We start from the raw sequence: 5,526 nt of genomic DNA, 5'->3' as shown, positions 1-5,526 counted from the left end.
AAACAAGAAATATCTTTAAAAAAGATATACGGCGTAAATAGTTTAATGAATGAGATCAAGGATAGCGAATGTCTTTTTCTGTGCAGTTCTTAGCTGCATCACACGCAGTACGGGATGTTAAGGGGAGTTTTCGCGGCTTATTTTACATTATAACATATTGCTGGTCATAAACCTATAGATACAAAACAGAAAACCAAAAGAAGAATGGAAGTGAAATTTAAACATATGAGTCAACCGGCCACACGAGAACAAACCTGTTTTAGTGGTCTGTCGGGCATTGCTATTTGATTCGATGATTAACAGTATCGAGAATCATCGTGCTCATGCTTAAAGTGATATTATGGGCATTTTGCACTGTTGAATTGAGCTGAAAAGAATTAACAGGTCAAAATAGTTAGTTAAAATGTGGTTACTGATCAATTATCTGCAACTCACCTTGCTACCAGTTGTTTATAAAAATATATTTTATATTCGATATTCTTACGTGACCCACCCAGTCCTGTAAGCCGAAATGATCCGTAAAACAATATTGTGTTTTTGTGTCGTATGAACAAATCTGCACTAAAACTAAATTTAGGTTCAACTCGTAAACGCATGATCAGTTGTCAAACGAAAGTACGGTTAATATTCAAATGCATTATTTTTCTCTTTCTGGTATATTGTTTTAGTATGTTGATGCTGCATTAATTACTATAAGTGTATATGAAGTAGAAACATCAAAAATAATCAACGGTTGCGATAGACACCTATAAACTGTTACATGCTCATAATATCACTTTAGTACATTAGGCAATATGGTGGAATAATTATTGTTAAATTTATTAAAAATAATATTTATCATTGTATTGTTGAAAACACATTAAGAATCTATTATTGACATACCATAATTATATTGCTGAATATCTTCTTTTAACATATTTCTGGTCTAAAGAAAATTCCAGGTAACCTAGTTCACGGATAGCGTCTTTATTATATAACGATTATTTTACTGACCGCGAACTCCGGTGATGACCTGTATATAAACTCTGAATGTCCGCGACTTGACCCGAAACCTCGCGGGTTGAAATGCAATTCTTTAAAGTGAGGCCACGCTTCCACTGCTCTTTATAATTTTACATGTTAACATGTTGACAGGAATATGGAAGTAAGTACTAAATATGAGAACACAGCCTTTTAAGTATAAACGCTTTTGCGCTGGTAATACTCTGAAAATAAAAGGTGTACGCACAAACTGTATTGATGTCGAGAATTGAGTGTAAAACTGTTCTATCTATTAAGCCTTTTCATTAGAGATAAAATTGTTTCAAACAGTAAAACAGTGGTTCAAAGACGCGGATATGTTTCCAATGTTCTGGTGGTATACTCAAATCAGCCAATGGAATAAATGAAGTGTATTCATTCGTACCTAGCCGCGGGAAATTTTTTTTGAATTTTATTGGACACTTACAAAGGTCAAGTCAGGGTGAAAAGCTGGCTTATGCAGCTTACGCCGAAAAAATGTGTCCAGAAATTAAACAGGGCTTTCAATTTTCTAATTATCTCTTAATTTTATTGTTAGAATTCGTTCAAGTGTTGTATTCTTTAAATTGTTCAATAGAACTGAGCTTTTTCAGTAAAACCACAAGTAAATGTAGGCAGAGTCTGAACAAAATTGTAATGAATTTTAAAAGCATGAATATAACTATAAGAAAATGATGCAAATTAAAAAAATGTACTTTTTTTTAATTATAAATCAGGTCTAATTCTGTGTTTGAAAACACTTGATACAAATGGTGCGTATTATATGGATTCTTAGTATAAAAATATCATAAAATGTACTTAATCCATTTCTCCAGAGGTTTATCATGTAAGCAGAAACAGTTCATATTAAAGTTACCAGGGCATTATGAATCGTCTAATTTCAATATGAACATGCTTTGTGAAAAAGGGTTTTGATGCATGTGCGTAAAGTGACGTCTCAGATTAGCCTGTGCTAAGGGATGACGATTTCAACCCAAACTGGATTTTTGCAAAGAAGAGACATTTTTTTAATAAAAAACATCATAAAAGCGGTCAAGTTATTTGGCGTAAAAATTGCCTGCTCAAAGAAAGTGAGAATATGCACTGTTGTTGATATTCTATGTTTCTTTATGTTAGTATGTATTGGTTTGTTAGTTATACAGCTGCTGTATTCTACAAGATGTTAATGTAGTTGTGTACTGTAAAATTGTTTTAATTTGAGGTGGTTTGATTTTGCATAGCTGGTATCTAAACCCCCGTCCAAATTCATTTATTTACAGCAAATTATATATGATGACAAATAAAATGGTTAATCTTACCAAATGTAAGTACCATATATTTTTACTGTATATTCTCTAATCAATGACCCTGCGATTTTTCAATGAAGAAAATTTAGCAGGCTCAAAATTAAAGCTCGGAAAATATACTTGCACGTACCTGGCCAATTTAGACTGTAACCGAAATTTATTCCCGCCTCAAATCCGATGTTGTAAAACGCGCTCAAATTACAATTCTCTTTGGGAAAAAAATCTTCAAAATGCTTTTTGAGCAAGAGTTTCGATAATATAGAGGCCATTTTACAGAATATTGACATAAATATTTACATAATTAATTTGAAGAAAAAAAAGCCGACAACGACCAATTTAGCATTTGATTTCCCGGGTATGTTTCAGTATATTTTTCGTAACCGGAGTACATTTAAATATATTTTAAGAGTACCCAAGGTACATTTCAGTATTACCCGAGCCGACAATGACCAATCGAGCAAAATTAACCTTTGAATGTACTTGTCCACTTGGAAAGTTGCCTTTAACTTGTTACATTTGATGTAAAAAATGTGGCCACCACAAAATAATATAATTGTTCAGTAATTTAAACTACAGATTGGTAAAGCATTGTTTGTTGAAACAATACATTTTTGTTTAATGCATATTTTTATAACATGAAATGTATCCATTTTTATGAAGATTTAAGAAAAGAAATATTTGAAAAGTTAAACTTAGATTAATAACATTTTAAGGTAGCGCACCTCTAATGATTTCCCGCGATTTCTTCGAAGGTTGAAGAACCTACTATTAGGTGCCGTAGCCTAGTGGTTAAGGCGATAGACTAGAAATCTTTTGGGATATTCCCGCGCAGGTTCGAATCCTGCCGACGACGTATACTTTTTTGCGACGCGTTTTATTTATTTTCTAACGTAATTTGATTTAATATGGCATATAAGCTATATTTATTGTTAAATATGTTACAATTTTTATGCACATTCTTCAATTATTAAAATTAAAACAATGTTATGGCGAAATTGGGTGATTTACTGTTGAAAATACGAACCATGCATGTTGCATTTTTATTTCAAAAAGTAAACGGTAAATCTGTCTATTTCTTGGTATTTTTGCTGTATATAGTGTTTCTATAAAAACGAAGTTTAAAATATGACTTAAATGATACTATTTTGAATTTTATGACACTTTGTTTTTAACCGACCCAATTTTTTAACTTGGCTGAAATCACTTACATTTCATGGCGCTCTTCCATAGATAAAAATTTGTAAAAAATAAATGTCTGTAAAAGAATACTTATTTCATCTTGTTTAAACTTTAAACACCTTTACAGCATCTGTACACACCAACTGCATGCCCATATTTGGAAATTTGAATGAATTATGGAACTTTTATATACCCCAGGGGTGAAAATAAACTGGACAAAAGCCGAGCGTGGGGGTGGTTTTGAAAAAATCGGTATATTTTTTGTTAAAAGCATGGAAAGCCTACCTACAAATTTGCATGTAGTTCAGTGAAATGATGCTGATTAAGAAAATAATTACTTAGATTATATTTGGATATGTGCCCATTAGAGGTGCGCTACCTTAAGATGTTTTCAGTACAAGAGAGAAGTCCAATCGGTAGAACTCATTACAAAGAATAGACTAAAAAGTTAAGAACTCACACAGAAGTTTGTATATTTGCGAAATAAACAGTATTCTTATGTCATCAGCACATTGATCTGAATATAGAATGATGTCACTCAGGGGTGTGGTATCTTAACCCTTTCAGTGCGGGAACCGAACTTTAAAGGCCTTTGCAAACAGTTTGGATCCAGATAAGACGCCACAGAACGTGGCGTCTCATCAGGATCCAAACTGTTTGCTATTCTGATAGTATTCTTTGAAAAAAAAAGAAGAAAATGCTAATTTTATAAATTCAGCAGAAGACATTTTAGCAGATGACAAATTTCCCAGCATGCAAAGGGTTAATACTTTGGCCGAGTTCCTCCTTTAGAGTTTAAAAAAGGCTTTACAAATAGCTCTTAAAATATTCTGATGAATTCAATAGTATATTTTTGTGTTATGCAAGTAATGGAGGTGGAATATTTGCATCACCCAGGTTTCCAAAATCACCCCTCTGTTAAATTGGAGGCATTAAATGCCTTATTTAGGCTGAACATTAAAAAACTTGTTGAACAATAGTTAAAGATTTTAATAACTTGCTCAGTCTAAAATTTGTAAGTGAATACAGACACTGGTCCTATTGTATTTATGTACCAACCACAATGCAGTAGAGAGGGTACTACACTAGATTTACCATGCACATCTGTCTGTCTGTTAGTAGACACAAACTTGTTCGACCTAGTACTCCTACATGTTTGAATGTGCAAAGGTGTGCATTTTGTGGAATGCATTTCCCTACATTTAAAAATGCTTAAGTTGCGACAGTTTTTTATTCGAATTTTGATATGACTTCCTATAAAATATGACTTAAGTGCTCGGGGTGTGTCTCATGTATTTGTACAGCGACAGCTTTTGTTTTAAATTCATATTGGATGCCCTTTTCCTAGCAAAGAAACTCTTTAACCCATTTATGCCTAGTGTCTAGGAAAAAAGGCCTTGGCAAACAGCGAAGACCCAGATGAGATGCCGCATGATGCGGCGTCTCATCAGGGTCTGCGCTGTTTGCTTAAAGGAATTTCTGTACGAAATAATAAATATAGAAATTAATATACTAGACATCCCTAATTTTGGAAATTAATTGATCCAATTTAGAAGGATGGGAGAGTGCACTAGGCATAAATGGGTTTAAATGTTCCTGTTTAAGTTTAAGCTTATTTTGTAAAAACAGAGTTTCTTTATCAAAGTCTTCTCATGTTGTTTTATTATTTTGGATAATTTTGTGTATGTCAAATATGAATTATTATACAGAAAAGTGCATTTTATTTATGTAATATTACTATGCCACTTAAAATTTTAAGACTCTCATATGGACCTTTGTTGACATGGCCCTTGTCAAATATATGAGATTTTCTTTTACAATTTAAACTGTTGAGTCTTTAGGAAATATATATTTTTCTTATAATAAAAAACTATTGTATTCATCATCACTCTGTTGTTACTGCATCATCATTGTCATCATAAATATGTCCTCTTTTTCATTACAATCATAACATCATAAATTTTTGTTGTAACTGTAAATAAATGTAATTGAAAAAGAGTTTGTTGTTTCTTAGTGGGTTGATTTTCTCATGAAATATGTG

General features: G+C 32.4%; 1 long non-coding RNA gene across 1 annotated transcript; it reads left to right on the top strand.

The window, feature by feature from the left end:
• The first annotated feature begins 1,498 nt into the window (after positions 1-1,498).
• LOC127848492 (uncharacterized) lies at positions 1,499-5,481 on the top strand. Its single transcript, XR_008034540.1, has 2 exons — positions 1,499-3,019; positions 3,871-5,481. It is a non-coding gene; the product is annotated as an uncharacterized LOC127848492 (long non-coding RNA).
• Positions 5,482-5,526: the final 45 nt, after the last annotated feature.

This window comes from Dreissena polymorpha, chromosome 10, assembly GCF_020536995.1.
Source record: "Dreissena polymorpha isolate Duluth1 chromosome 10, UMN_Dpol_1.0, whole genome shotgun sequence".
In the NCBI taxonomy this organism is placed as follows: Eukaryota; Metazoa; Mollusca; class Bivalvia; order Myida; family Dreissenidae; genus Dreissena; species Dreissena polymorpha.
Note: the sequence above shows the minus strand (reverse complement) of the source record. Positions and strands in the feature narration are given on the sequence as shown.